This window comes from Gossypium raimondii, chromosome 11 (genome assembly GCF_025698545.1).
Source record: "Gossypium raimondii isolate GPD5lz chromosome 11, ASM2569854v1, whole genome shotgun sequence".
NCBI classification, from domain to species: domain Eukaryota; kingdom Viridiplantae; phylum Streptophyta; class Magnoliopsida; order Malvales; family Malvaceae; genus Gossypium; species Gossypium raimondii.
Window position 1 is genome coordinate 46,888,035 of NC_068575.1, and position 17,558 is coordinate 46,905,592.

The following is a 17,558-nucleotide window of genomic DNA, read 5'->3' on the forward strand; positions in this document are numbered from 1 at the left end:
ACAGTCACGTTTAAAAGCAAGTTAATAAGTCTTCTTTCAGTTCCTGTTTTGATAAACTGTTTTGAACTGTAAGAACTGTAGTTCAACTTTAATTTCGAACTTTATAAATTTTAACCTTGGACTATTTTTTTTGTAAAGTACCATTTTGACTAAACTTTGGAAACTATAGAATTATAACTCTAAACGTTTTTGTCCTAATCTAAAGTTTTCTATTTATTCCAGAAATAATTGAACGATTTAGCTAGAATCAAGATAAACCATGTTGAAATGAAACTACAACAACGTGTTTTGTAAAATTGCTTCCAGATTACTTCGATGATCAATGTAACCACTGAGATCTGGACAAAACTTTTGGGCCAGGTTTTGGGGTGTTACACAAACATTATCAAGTCACGATATAATATCATAAACCATGAACACATATACAAGTCATTCATAAGGAATCATAACCAAATATCAATTACATATCATCATTAAGTCATTTAACCATTAAAATTCACAGGTTGAAATGTTATAACTTACCATATGATCTCGATTTAATAATTAACAAAATCAATAACTAACATTAACCTTGTCAACCACAACCATTCAACAGGCAAGTTTCGTAAATACGAGTCATTTAATCATCTCATTTATACAGTATCAACCATTATCAAGTCACGATATAATATTGTAAACCATGAACACATATACAAGTCTTTCATAAGGAATCATAACCAAATATCAATTACATATCATCATTAATTCATTTAACCATTAAAATATAGCCCGATGAACTATATAAACAAATACGGATACGCGATTATCCACCCAAAACACGCTAGAATGCTCAACCGAGCCAATCCAACCAAGAACACGCTTGAGCACCAAGTGCCTAGCTTGTAGGTTAACATCCCTCTAGTAACACGCTTGGGCACCAAGTGCCAAGCTCGTAGGCTTTACATTCGCCTCCAGAAACACATTGAAATCACTATAATTTAACTCGGTAATCCGCAACAAATGCTGGACTCTGATATATTCAGTGTATAATAACAAGTCAAAAATCATCATCTCATCACAAGTCAATCCCGTACAACATGCAAAATAACCTATTTGCATGTCAATTGTATCCTATTATAAGTTCATCTGGCTTATTACATAAAATTGCATAACATTTTACAATTCAATTCACTTTCTCACCTTGTGCTAATTTGTAACAGTTCAAATATATATATTAAAAATATTCACAATTCAGAAACAAATATAATATTACAAATTATACCAATTTAAACCATATGAACTTACCAAGGCTAAACTGCAGAAATAACAATTCTCTTTTTCACGATTTTCTATCGATTCTTGATCTATACGATAGTTTCAATTATCAATCTCAAATACTTCATAACAATCCATTTAATGCATATGACTAATTTATCGACATTTTTCATAATTACCCTAAACTTTTACATGTTATTCAATTTAGTCCCTAAAATCGAAACAAGCTTATTTTTCATAATTAAGCCCAAAAAAATTATGCAGAATCCATTTTCATCCTAAAACAGCCATCAAGTCACAAAATTTTTAAGAAATTCATGTCATTTTTAACAATTTAATAATTTAGTCCCTAAACTCAAAACTATGTAAAATCACTTTACAAATTAGTCCAAACTCATCACCAAGCTTCAAACTAAAAAATTAACAACTAAAAACCTTCAAGAATATCAACAAAAAGTTTTCAAAACTTTGATAGAATCACAAATTAGTCCTTAGTCTAGATAAATTAAAGTGCAACGATCTCAAAAACGTAAAATTCATGAAAAACCGATTAAAAAAGCTTACATGCAATTGCCAAACCTCAAGCTTTGAAAACAATGGCTTCCCTTGATGTTAGGTTGAAGAAATGGTGAAGACAACTTAAAAAGATGATGAATTTGTTTTGTTTTAGTTTTATGTTTTAAACCTTTTTCATAATTACCATTTTAGCCTTAATTTACAAATAATTTAATAAAAAAACACGCATGCAAACCGTCCGTATAAATAACTATGGCATAATTTCCATTTAAAACCTTTAAATTATGTCTTTGCACTCAATTAGCCATTTTAAACTAATAGTGATTAACTTTTGCAGTTTTTACGATTTAGTTCTTTCATTAATTAACTAACTAAACTTCAAAATTACCATATCAAATTTCAATATTACACTATAATGACCTCATAAATATTAAATAAATAATATTTACGAACTCATACGTCAAAATTGTGATCTTGAAACCACTATTTCTAACACCACGGAAAACTGACTATTATAGTGGCTGATATTTTTAGCTCACATGGTAATTCTATATCATGGCTTTGGTCAACAAGGTTGATAGGATACAAAGCAAACTCACTGGGTATAGGTATAACAATAAATTTAATTGAACTTGAGGTAAAGTAGTTATGAAAAAATCCTTATCTATCGTGAGACGTTTGATTGTAGTTGTTTTATTTAAACATATAAAATATTAAAAAGACAATAAAATCTCTATATTAAGATTCTTTTCTTTCTTTAAATTTTGTTTTTAAGTAATTTCCTTGACCAAGTAGGTGCCGATTTGACATATGACACCAATTTAGTCAACCACATTATATATGTAACACCTTTTCACCCGTCTCTGTCACCGGATTAGGGTTACGAGATGCTACAACAAATAATCAATCCAAAACATGCAAGTTTAAATCAAAATTTAATATAATTTACACAAAAAATTAGGCTAAGTATTATTCATTGCATACGTACATTTACAAGCCTTAAATTGAGTTTTCGGGACCTTAAAAATAGTTTGAAAACAAGTAGGGACTAATTTGAAACAAAACAGGAAAATATGAAACTTTGAAATTTTTTGAAAACAGGGGGCACATGGCCGTGTGAGTATTCCACACGCCCGTGCCCATAGCCTGTATAACTCACTGATTTCGTGTATATTAGGGTTACACGGTCGTGTCACCAGGCCGTATAACTCACTGATGCCGTGTGAAAAATCTTACATACAAAATCAAGGTTTCACACCATTTCAACCTATTTCTACATGCATATAAACACTTGCAAAGACACTTAAAACACGTCAAATTCAATCATCCTAAGCCTAACAAATATGCCTTCATTTGGCACATCAATTTATAAACCAAACAAATTCAAACCAAGCATATACATTCATGACACAAGCATGTATCAATTATTTCACATTTAATCTCAAAATCAAACATTAACTCATGTCAAATAATGCCATTTCTTTACTCATCCAACCACATTCATTTGTTCCACAAATCCAACATCATTAAAGAGTTTAATTAAGTGACTAAATAACATACCAAGACTATAGACCTACCAAGCATCACTTTATCATTCTAACCAATACCACATATAATACACAATTTGAACATATACAAATTTCACATATTACATGACAAGTTCCACACCATATTTGAATTTTCATACCAAACCATGAACTAGTACATTATTAACTAAGGTATATATTCATCACACAAGTAGAGAACATACCACTTGTAATAAATATTAGAAACATATACAAGATACTCCTATTACATGCCACATATCCCAAAATTAAACACTTTCAAAATCTATCAAAAAGAATCTGGATAGTGTGATATTTGTGTTTATCCAATCACCCGATTTCGCAAAATGTTATCTACAAGGAAACAGGAAAATGAAACGATTAAGCTTTTACGAGCTTAGTAAGTTATCAGGTTGAAACATTATAACTTACCGTATAATCACAGTTTTATAAATAACAAAAACAATGGCTAACATTAACCCTGTCAATCACAGCCATTCAACAGGTGAGTTTCGTAAATACAAGTCATTTAATCACATCATTTATACAGTATCAACCATTATCAAGTCACAATATAATAGCTGAAATCATGAACACATGCACAAGTCTTTCACAAGAAATTATTAGCAAATAACAGTTACATATCATAATTAAGTTATTTAACCAATAAAAATTTAGCCCGATGATCGGTATAAATAAATATGGATATGAGGTTATCCATCCGAAACACGCCAGAAAGCTCATACGAGCCAAACCAATCGAGAACACGCATTGGCACCAAGTGCCTAGCCCGTTGGCTAACATCCCTCCAAAACACACCTCAACACCAAGTGCCAAGCCCGAAGGCTTTATATCCGCCCTCGGTAACACGCTAGAAACACAGTAATATATTAAGATAGTTCGCAACAAATGTTGGACATCTGATATATTCAGTGAACATGAGTAAATCAGGAATCATTATCTCATCGGAATTCAAACCCATACAGCGCGCAATATAATCTATTGGCATACCAATTGTATCCTATCCTATGTCCATCCGGGCTCGATACACATTACTGTATAACAATTTATAATTCAATTCATTTTCTCACCTTGAACCAATTCATTATAATTCAATTACATCTGTATATTTATTAACATACCACAACTCAGAAATCAATATAATATTATAAATCATACCTAATTAGACCGTATGAACTTACTAGGGCTAAACTATAGCGATAGTAAAATTCAGGGACTATTCAGCAACTTTTCCTTTTCCACGATTTTCTACCGGTTCTTGATCTATACGACATTTTATTTCAATTATCAGCCCCAATTATTTTAAAACAATTTAATTTAAAGCATATAACTTCTTAGATGACATTTTTACACAATTGCCCTACACTTTTACATTTATTTAATTTAGTCCCTAATATCAAAACAGGTTTATTTTCACAATTAACTCAAAAACCCAAATTGATGAATTTTTAGCCATCTCTTAATAGCCCTCAAAATTTAAAATTTCTCAAGAACACCATACCAGAATTTACTTTCTTTCAATTTAGTCCTTAAATTTAAAAACTATACAAAATCACTTAACAAAATAGTCCTAAAATATTTCCAAGCTTCAAAATCTTCCATTTAACATCATGTGTAACACCCGCAACCCGTATCCCTTGCCGGAACCGGGTTACGGAGCATTGCCGGAGATTTCAGATCAAACAAACAGAAATCTCAAACATTTTATATCATCAAAACAAGTCATCAAGCATCGTTTTAATCCAAATTATAAACTCTCAAAAATAGATCTTATAACTTCATTTACAATCAAACCACAAAATAACTAATATTTAGACACTCTAGGTACATGTCGACACAAAGAAATAAACATCACCATATTTGAGTTCGGGATCATTGTTGGATGCCGAATTAGCGATCAAACTTAAGTACTTAACCTGCGCACGGAAACAAACCGTACGCTGAGTATAAACTCAGTGGTATTTCTATAATCCGAATATTTAAAAATAAAACAATAAAATATGTATAATAAAATGTCAAGCGCAATTGAACATTTAAAACCATACGATACTCAATTATCATCACTTGCTATATATAATAGCTTTCCACATTCAATTCATGAGTATTAACTCATGTATTCCATGTATTTATAACATATTTCATATTCTGTTTTCAATTCACTATCGTTTTTCTCATTCTATTTTCAATTCACTATCTCATATTCTTATTCTTAGCCTAAAGTAGATTTTATAGAACACACCAGATATACGGAACAAATACAGAGGTGCATTGTTATGCACTAATGAACAGAGAGCACTGAAGTGCTATACAGAGAGCACAGACGTGCTAATAATCAGAGAGCGCGCTAGAGTTCCTTAATGGCATGCCACTAATATCCCAATAGTTCTAAATTTCATCTACTTGGGCATTAAGGCTGAATTTTTTACATATAAAAAATAATTCAATTATCATATTTGCACAATTTCACATTTACACATATATATTCATAATATATATTCCACTTTAATTCAACCAATATAATTTCATCACATCAAGACAATCCATTTCAATTGTAAAAAAAAAACAATAATTCTCACCTCAATCTCTTACCATAACATTTAATTAAAAATACAACAATTAACAATTAGATTCGGATTATAGAAATACAAATCAGGAATTCCGAGCTATTCAACATCGACTATATTTTTCCCCTTTTTTAGTCAAGAATTACGATACGATGCTAGCTACGAATTAAAACAAATAAAATCATCAATACAACACCATTCAATCTCATATTAAATATTTCAATTTTTACTCAATATTTTCCTAAATTCCAATTTAGTCCCTAAACCGAGACTAACTTTTATTCTCAAAACTAATTTCATAATTTCATTCCATTCCCACTTTAAACTAATTTAACTATCTAATTTCACCATAAATCCCTAATTTTGAAATTCTCTCAATTTAGTCTCTATTAATTCAAAACTTATGTTTTATTTTACAAATCAACCCTTTACTAACTTCTAACTTGAAATTCAATCAATTTAACCCCTAATTCATCAATTAATTCAACATGAACAACATCTAAAATTTACTAACTTTCAAAATTTCAACTTAAATCAAGTAGTATTTTGTTCTAGAATTCCAAAACTCAAAATTATAAGAAAAGAGATTAAATTGACTTACCAAATTAAGTTTGAACCTCAAAACCCCAATTCTCCTTTTTTTCTTTTCTTTCTCCTTTCTCGTCCTCTGTTTCGTTTTTCAATTCATTTCTTTTCTTCTTTTCTATTTGTTTTATATATATAATAATATAATATTATAATAATATAATTAATATAATACTTATTTCTTAAGTAAATAAATATAATATATATTAACTAAAATATCTCAGATATTTCTTTAGTTATTGCCGTCTCAACTTTAGAAAAAGGCACAATTCCCTATTTGGTCCTTTTAATTTTCTTTAATCTTTAATTAAACTTTTATCTCTATTGCAATTTAATCATTTTTAATCAATTAACCATCGAAACGTTAAAATTTCTTAACGAAACTTTAATACTACCCTAATGACACTCCGTAAATATTTATAAAAATATTTACGGCTCAGTTTATAATATCGAGGTCTCGATACCTCATTTTCGACCCAATTTACCTAATAATTTCTTTTAAATCACAAAATTCACTAATTCAAAAATATTTCTAAAATCACGCTTAACTTATAATTATTAATTAATAAAATTTTCTAACTTTTTCATCGAATTTAGTAATCTCAAATCACTGTTCTGACACTACTGAAAATTGGGCTGTTACATCATGAACATCCAAAAATCATCAATGATAATTTAAAAAAAAACTTTAACAATTTTGAAAACGGAGATACGGATTAGCTAGAGCTAATTGTAACGATATCAAAAACATATAAATCATTAGAAATTAATGAGAAAATACATACCATGCACACCAAAAAGACTTGGCCGAAAGCTCCCAAGTTTAGCTATAGAGTTTTCGGTTTCTCTATGAAGAAATAAAAAAAGCTCATAGTTGTTTTAATATTTTATCTTAGCTTATTTTTTTATTTAATTACCAAAATGTCATTAATTCAACATAATTTTAATCTAAAATGCATATATCTACCGTCCACTATCTTGACTATGGCTAAATTTCCATAAGGATCCATTCAATTATAATTTTGCACTCAATTAATCCTTTTAAACTAATAGCTATTAACTTTTGTAACTTTTATGATTTAATCCTTTTTACTTAATTAACTATCTAAATGTTAAAATTACCTAACCAGATTTTAGTACACCTATATACACTACATCAAAACAGGCTTTTAGCGGCATCTTTTGTGGCGATTGGACAACAAACGCCGCTAAAAACCGAGCATTAGTGCGCTCAGCATAAAACGCCGCTAAAGATCTAACATTAGCGGCGCACTTTGTAAAACGCCGTAAAAAGTCGGACCTGTAGTGGCGTTTTCTAAAAAAACGCCGTAAAAGAACATCATTAGTGGCGTTGTTAAACAAAAACGCCGTAATAATGCTGACAAAACGCATCGTTTGGTCTTGAGGTGTATTAGAATTAGTAGCGCCTATGAAAAAACGCCATTAAAGCAGAGTATTAGCGGCGCATTATAAAAACGCCGCAAAAAATCTTAACCAAAACGTAGCGTTTGGTCTTGAGGTATATTAGAACTAGTGGCGCTTATGAAAAATTACCGCTAAAGCACTGTATTAGCGGTGCATTATAAAAAGCACCGCAAAATATCTTAACCAAAACACAGCGTTTTGTCTTGAGGTATATTAGAATTAGTGGCGCTTATGAAAAAACGCTGCTAAAGCTTAGTATTAGCGAAGCATTATAAAAAGCGCCGCAAAATAGCTTAATCAAAACGCAGCGTTTGGTCTTGAGGTATATTAGAATTAGTGGCGCTTATGCAAAAAACGCCGCTAAAGCACAGTATTAGCAGCGCCTTATAAAAAACGTCGTAAAATATCTTAACCAAAACGCAGCATTTGGTCTTGAGGTATATTAGAATTGGTGGCGCTCATGTAAAAATGCCGCTATAGAGCAACTTTTAATGGCGCTTTTGTTAAAGCGCCGCAAAATTGTTAACCAAAACAGCGCGTTTTTTAGTACTTCAGTGGCATTTTAGGTAAAAACGCCACAATAAAATTAATTTATTTTTCCATTTTAGTATTTAGAATTTAAGAATTAATGTTAATGGTATAGAGTTTTAGGGTTTAACTATTTTTTATTTTGGGCTAGGGATTGAAGGTTTGATGTTCAAGGTTTAAAGATACTATTTGAAAACTAATTAAAGAATAACATTTGAATTTTACTGGGATTCATGCCACTTTGTAGCACACCTATATTATTTAATATAATTAATAATATAAAATATATGTTTTGTACTAAACGAACATTGGCTACCCGAATTCTCAAAGATATGGTTTAGGATTATGGTTTATTATTTACGGTTTAGACTTTAGGGTTTGGCTAGTTTTAGGGTTTAAAGTTTATGACTTAGTGGTTGTGGTTTGTGGTCTACGGGTTTAATGTTTATGGTTTAGGGTTTAAGATTTACGGTTAATGTTTACGATATAGTGTGGATTGGATTTTGGGGTTTGGTGGTTTGGTGTTTTATGGTTAATTGACGGGTTTAGGGTTTAAGATTTACAATTTGGGGTTTGGAGTTTAGGGTTTATAGTTTGGGGTTTAAGATTTACGGTTAAGGCTTACAGTATAGTGGGGATTGGATTTTGGGGTTTGATGGTTTGGTATTTTATATGATTGACAGTTTTAGGATTTCCACTTTAGGGTTTGGGGCTTTGTGTTTAATCTTGGATATTTTAGAATATAAATGTAAATAATATTGATATAAATTAATATTTAGAAAAATATATCAAAATGGGTTAAATCCCAAAGGACACATGAACAATGTTTTATTGTTCAATTGTATACATTAACTTTTAATTAGTTTGATCCAGATATTGTAATATAAATATTGATATAATTAAAATAATTTTTTATTTATATTGCATACATAACTATTTAAATTTATTCAATATAACAAAATACTCTCCTTTTTTATTAGTTAATATTTTCTCTCTAATTTAAAAGAAATTATAAACATTAGCGGCATTTATATTAACACGCCGCAAACAGTGAGGCATTAGCGGCGTTTTTATAAAAACGCCACAAATTTTATTGAAATGTTAGCAAAACATGGCCGTTTTGTTCTTTGCTTTTGGTGGCGCTTTTTTGTAAACGCCGCAAAAGTGTATTATGAGTTAAGAAATTGCGTCGTTTGGCATTGTCTATAGTGGCGCTTTCCTTAAAGCACCGCAAATATGTTTTATGTTTTACATAAACGGTGCCGTTTTCTCTATATAAGTTGTGGCATTTTTTTGTAAACGCCGCAAAAGTGTATTATGAGTTAAGAAACTGCGTCATTTGGCATTGTCTATAGTGGCGCTTTCCTTAAAGCGCCGCAAATATGTTTTATGTTTTACATAAACGGTGCCGTTTTCTCTATATAAGTTGTGGCGTTTTCTGAAAACGCCAGGAGTTTGATTTAACTGATGTGGAAACGACTGCGTTTGATTAATTATTTAGTGGCGCTTATGTGTAAACGCCGTAAATGGGTTAAATAGGAAAAAAAACGGCGTCGTTTGTTTTCCATCCTTTTGACCGAAACAAAACCAAACTTCGATTCTCCCCTCCCCAAACTGTCATCTCCCCCAAATCCCTAAAATTTCCCTAATCCTTAACAGTTCCCCAAACCCAACGTTATCCTCTACGGCGCTGTCTGCTTTGCTGCATCATAGCTACCGTGCGTCTCCGGTGCCGCAACCATCGGTAAGTTCGGCACTTTCTCTTCTTCATGCGTGAATGTTATCTGGAATACCGATTTTGAACAAAAAAAAATCCATTTCGGATGTTATCTTCATGCGTGAATTTGGGGCTTCCGAACATTTGGTTTTTTTTTTATATTTTCATTTTCAAAAAACGTTATAGGTTGAGAAAAGGTTTTTTTATTTTATTTTCATTTTCAGAAAACATTTGGGGCTTCCTTTTTTTTATTTTCATTTTCAGAAAAGTGTTCTAGTATGTTAAAATTTGACAAGCATATATATGTAGTAAAGGTTTAGTGTTTTAATATTTTCTAAGTATTTGAATTTTTTTTAAAAATCGTTTGTGCATTGTATTGGCATTGAATTTTTTTAACATATTTGAGATTTTAAATTCTTAAACATGCTAGTTGATTTTGTATTCACATCATTGTATTGTCTTCATCAATGGATGCTAAGTATCCTATGTTTCACTTGACTTTATCAATTGATACTTTGTTTAATTACTTTTCTATAGTTTCGTAAATACCTGGCTGCTTTTAGTTCTCTTTTCATTATATTTGGTTTAGGGTCACTGGTATTCATTAAGTTTTTATATTTGGTTCTCATATTGGTAAAGTTTTAAGCTGCCATTTAATGTTTCCAAGTAATATTTGGTTGTGATATCGATAAAGTTTTACATATTTGATGGCTAAACTGAAAAAAATATTTGCTACTAGTCTGATCATGGTCCATCTATTGTAGGCAGAAATAATATTTGGTGCAACTTAATACATATCTGACCATTGACATCTGGTTTGCTGCCTGTGTTTTGGCTGAACTATTGCTTGGGTAGGTACATGTTAAAATCTGAACGTTTTTTCCCTTATGTATATGCATTTTCCCAAATTACTTAACAAAATTCATATTTCTGACTGCAGTCTCTGTTTGCTAGTGAGAGTGAAGTAGACAAAGTTGAGTTAAATATTAAGGTATGTTGTAGTTCATAACTAAAATCAGTAATATTTTTATCATGACGATTTTTGAAAAATGTTTCTTTTGGGGCTTTCGTTTTGTATACATGTAATTGGTTTTGGTTGTTTTCCTTTAGCTTATGTTTCATTTTACTTATTTTACAATTGCCATGTACTTTTCTGACTTATGTTTTCTGTTATCATCCATCAACGATTGCTATATATGTTGAGCAAAATAGAAGCAATTTAACCAACAGTACTGGGATTTGGATTAAAATTTTTTTATTTTAAAATTATTCTAAATTTCTTAACTACACGTTACATTAAATAACAAATTAATCCACTTTCTTTTCACATTTCAGTTTCATTGATATCAAATATGCTTAATTGTTGTATACATATTATTCCATATCGCAAGTAAATTATTTCAAAATGAAGGTTATTTATGTGTAAATAATATAAACATTTGGTTAAATGCTGTATAGTTTGCAAATATTTATATGTTTTCCTCCAAATATTTTTTTTTCCTTTAGTGCTATTTTAATCACGGAAATTTAGTTTGTTTTGTTTTGTTTTATTTAATTTGAATCATGGAAAAAATTTCAAACTTTTAATTTATTTTTAAGTTTAATTTTAGATAACTTACAAAAATTTAGTTAAAACTTACATAACTTTAAAATATTTTATTTAATTTGAATGACGAAATTCAAAGTTATTTAATTTTCTTATCATAATTTATGTATTTTATGTAACTTACATAATATATAACTTACATATAGCTTAAGTAACAGTAATTTCAGATCTACTTTCACAACTTACATAGCTTTTAGCAGGACACTTCATAACTTATATAATATTAAGATAAAATTTCTAATCACACATCAATTTCTAATTACATAAAATTAAGATAACTTATATAATATTAAGATAAAATTTCTAATTACATAACTCGTTTAATATTAAGATAACTTATATAATATTAAGATAAAATTTCTAATTACATAACTCGTTTAATATTAATTTCTAATTTCTAAGTACACATCAATTTCTAATTTTAGATAACTTATACAATATTAAGATAAAATTTTGAATTACATAACTTATATAATATTCCTTTCTAATAACATAATTTACTTAATACAGAAAAATATATCATACATAACTCATTTATACTTATAACAGAAGAACTGAACGTTGTAATTTCTGGTGAAAATCAGACTTCAAGAATTAAGAAATGGACCGGTCTTGAATGAATTTGTCAAGGGTAAGCAACGGTTATCGAAATGGAGTACAAACGTTTTTAAATTTTGCATTTCAATACGCAACCCAAGAGAACATGATTCTTTGCCCCTGTAAGAATTGTGTGAACATAAACTGGCATTATCGTGAGGTTGTATACAAGCATCTAATTGTTGATGGGTTTGTTCGGGGTTATAAACAATGGTTATTTCATGGAGAATGTCCGCCTAGTACTTCCTCTTCAGGGATGGATGTATCTTATTCTGGTACTGCTTACCATCAGTCTGATCGAGGGGATGACATGAAAGGTATGTTGCGGGATGCATTTAATATGCACAATCATGGTGTCCAGTCATAGGAATTGTCGTCCGGTCAAAAAGTTATTTAATGGAAAGTTATACATATTTGCCCATGATAAGTCTACTAGCTTTCAGCCCTAGAACGGATGAACCGGTCTCCTTTGGCATCGCCCCCTCCTTTTCCATTTCTATTGATACACGGTATCAACAATGGTGCAATGAGCATGATCCGAACACTGAGAGCAAAACTCTGATCTATTTCCCGGTGATGGTGTTCTCTTTCTTCCTCTATTTACAATTTCTCATTTAATGTCATTCAATCCCTGTTTGGATCACTGTCAATTTCACGTAATTGATGGTTTGATGATTTATTTAAGTTTTTATTTGAAGTATTTGATTAGTGAAGATTTCCAGTTTATTAGGAAATAATATTAAACATTTTGGTTTTATGATTAAAAAATATGGATTATAAATATGTCATTTGTGATCATTTTTGCTATTATAGAATTTTGGCCAGAAACAAAGAAAATTCAGAGTTTTCGGAAATCGGAAGATTTGTACAAAACTTTTGTTTGATGAGATGGTGTGTGCTTCCAGCTTGTTCGTTGGTCCACTGCTAATAATATACAATTTTTTCGTTGGATGTAAATACTTGTATTGCAATACTCAACGGCAGTTAAGTTTGCAGGTTTCACCATCTTTCGAATGTTTAGCAGGTTTGCATACATGGTCGGCGGTTATGCATTCCTTACAAGATATCAAATTCATTGTCTTTGGGATAACTAACAGCATAGAAAGATGGGTGGTATTGTCTTATATTTTTGATCTGGGACTAAACTGTCCTGAATGATCAAGAATAAACTGACTTTGGAGTGGTCAAAGTATCTTGTTAGCAATTTTAAAGCCTTTATTAGTGTGAAAATCATTGCTTATAAGGTGGGGTGAGCAAAACTCGATTCGACTCCAAAAATTCAAAAAAAAAATCGAATTTCGAGTTAAACGAATCGAGTTATTCGAGTTAATAGAGTTATTCGAATCAACTCGAATTTTTTTTCGAATTTCGAGTTCGAATCGAGTTGAGTTTTCGAATTCGAATAACTCGAATAATTCGAATAATTCGAATATCAAACTATAATATTATACATTTTTACCCCAAACTCCTTAACTTTTTTACTTTTCCCTCAAAACTTTTACTCCTTCCCACTTTCCCCCCAAAACTTTTACTCCCGTCCCCTCCCAACTCCCCAATCTACCCAAAATCCATTTCCCACCAAAATTTTACTCTCCCATTTATTTTTTTCTCAAAATTTTACTCCCAAAAACCCTCAAAATCTTTTATTTTCCCCCGAAATTTTTACTCCCTCCCACTTTTCCCCTAAAACTTTTATTCCCTTCCCATCTCACCTCCCATCTATCCCAAACCCTCCCCCCTCCAATTTTGTTTTTAATATTTTCCCTCCAAAATTTTACTCCCCCTATTTACTTTCCCTCAAACTTTTATTCCCCAAAACTTTTTATTTTTCCCCTAAACTTTTACTTCTCACCCTTTACTCTCAAATAAAAAGTCAAAATTATCAAAAAAAAATCACTAAACATAAATAGTAATAATTTTATTTATATCTACTATTTATATTATTAAATTTAATTTCACATTTTATATTATTTATATTCTTGAATTGTTTAGTCATATTGAATATTTATATTAAAATTGAATTATTAATTATGCCATAAAATATTCGTGTTAAAATTTTATATTGGTATCAATTTCACATTTTATTTTTAAAATAACTTTTATTAAAAAATCATATTTTTAAATTTAATATATTTTTAATTCTAAAATACATAGTGACAAGAATCAAGATAATTGAAACAACTAAGCAAGCAAAGAAGCTAACCAGTATATAAAAAATTAATAAATAAATTATGAAGTGATGCAAGTTAATAAAAAATTTGATTAAGGTGGACAAATTTTATTACGATGGGAGACAATAGTTACAATGACCCAAAATTATTTTTTAAAATTTAACTCGAACAAATATATTCGATTCGATTCGATTCGAATTCCATCTCACTCGACCCGATTCGAGAAAACTTCAAAAAAGTTAGGATGATAAAATGAGATTCGAAAACTCGATTAACTCGAAAATTTTTTATTCGATTCGATTCGATTCAATCGAATGCTCACCCCTACTTATAAGCTAGGAAGCACAGACATGACCCATCCCTCTTAGTATTGTTGTCGTACGCATGTTTGATACAGACACTCGTCAAACACCTCCAGATATTATGGGACACGTCGAAATATGTCAAAAAAAGAAAAAGAAAAAAAGAGGTCGGATATGGTCTTGACACGGTTGTCTAAAAACGGACATGGTCCCGGCACGATCACGATGGATAGAAGCCCTGGATTGAAAAACCACAATTGAGAGTGAAAGAGAAGCAGAGTTCTAGATTTTTTTTTCTCTGAAAGATTTTTTTTTTGTAAAAGGGAATGAAAGATTTTTTTTTCTCAGATAAATTTGAAGCAATTCAAAGTCCTGTCTTGGGATATTTGTAATTAATTTAAAATATTGGGCTGATTTTAATTTTTGTTTATTATTGTGGGCAGCTCAAGGTCCTATTTTGGGCTATTTGTAAATTAATTTGGAATACTGGGCTGGATATAAAATTTTAGATTTTTCTATAAAATAAAATAAATACCTTTTAACATAAAAAATATTGGACTGGAAAAGAATTGATTATATATCAATGAAAATATCAATATGTTCATTTATATTAAGTATTTTAACATAAACAAATATGAAAAATATTTTTTATCGCCGTATCGGTGACTTATTTTTTAAAAACCGTGTCGTCATGTTTGTATTATGTGGTACCTGTATTGAGTGTCCATGTCCATGCTTCATAGCTTATAAGTAGTAATATATATATATATATATATATATATATATATATATATAAGGCTTAAAATGTTAATAAATATCATCTCTGTATAATTTGGGGGACTGTTCCCTGCTTGTACGTACTTAAGTTCTAGAACATTAGGCATGATCACATGAACTTCAAAAAATTCTTAAGGCATCTTATTTTCGTTTCTATATGGAAATAGTTTTATATTTTTGAAGGTGATTTGAATCGTGAGGAACTTTGAGTAATACCTTTGAAATAAGGTTTTGAAAGATACTTATCTATGTCTGTTGGCTGGTTTTTGTATGTGTTGAAGTCTATCGTGTAGTGATTGGATATAAACATGTGCTTTGTTAATTGACATGCCCAGTGTCTACATGGGCATGGATTAATTAGAAGCTTCTTTTTTTTCGGGGTTTTAATGCCTGTTCTGATAAATGGAAGAGTAAACATACGATTGTCTGTTTTCTTGGTAATTAATCTTTTATCTGATTTCTTGGGGCAGTAGATGTGAGGGTCGGCCGCATGCTTGCCGATGTTGTGATGCATGACTAGATGCTTGTTTTTTGTTGCATTGCAGATTAATTTCTCTCTTTATGAGTAATGCTGCAGCCAAATATGTCATGAAAAAGATTGAGTTATTTGCATCAGTGTTGCTATTAGAATATAGGGTAAATTACGTCAATGGCCACTCTAAAATAGGGTCTTTTCTATTTTGATTGCTTTAAGTTTTTTTTTCTCAATTTAGTCACTCTAAATAAGATAATTGTGCGAATTAGTCACTGCCGTTAAAATTTCAGTTTTCTCTTAACGGATTGTTGATGTGACTCGTTAGCACATTGAGTGATTGACATGTGATTTCTTTGTTGACTTTTGACTAAAGTTTAGGGACCTCCCTATAATTAGTTCGAAACTTTATAGAGAGACCCCTAAATTTTGGTCAAAAGTCAACAAAAAATGCCATATGTTAGTCAGTCAACGGGCTAATATGCCAAGTCAGCAATCCGTTAAAAGAAAACGGAAATTTTGAAAGCAGTACTGATTAAATCGCACAATTATCTTATTTAGAGTGATTAAATTAAGAAAAAAATTAAATTGACCAAAATAGAACAAACCCTATTCTAGAGTGTCCATAGGTATATTTTTACCCTAAAATATATTGTTTCCCTTACTCCCCTCCCAAATATTTACTGGATTGTATTTACTGTCATATGCTGGTTACTTTTAGGGTAACAATGGCATTTTAGAATATATTTTAATTTATGTTTTTTTACTCTCATTTTAGATTAGACTTTTGTTTCTTTTTCTTTTTAGAATATATTTTAATTTCTGTTATTTTCTATTTCTTCTTTTCTTGTTGAAAACTTTACAAAAGAGAGATCAAACTCTTGGTTTTCATTGGATTTCCATAAATTAAATTCGAATTTTCTAATTGACAACTGCACTACTTGAGTGTACATTATATATCTTCAGTTTGTTGCACCAATGGGCATATCACTCGCTAAATCAAAAAGCGAAATTTATACAAGTCAACTATGAATAAAAATGCCATCAACGAACACATTAGTATTAAGGGTACAAATGAATTTCAATAGCCTCACAAGGTATCATATATTCCCGGGACATTCAACCAATAAATTGTACCCTCCACCCGTACTTGCAATAACTATCACACTAGGGCTAACTTGTGGATGGTCTCGAATCAGGTCACTTTATAACCTATCTCTCGACTAGGGGGAGACTATTGTTATATCCCTACAATTTGGACTCGGTTGGGCCCTCACGCCTCCTATAAATACCCTTGGATATTACTTAATAGGGGGACTCCTTTCCACACAAAAACCTAAAACGCTAAGCATTGATCCTGGGCCCTTTTACTTATCCGGCTATTGCCCCTAGAATGGGTGAATTGGCCTCCTTTGACACCAGCCCCTCCTCTTTCTCCACTTCCGTATCATAATATATATAAAATGATAATTTTAGAGC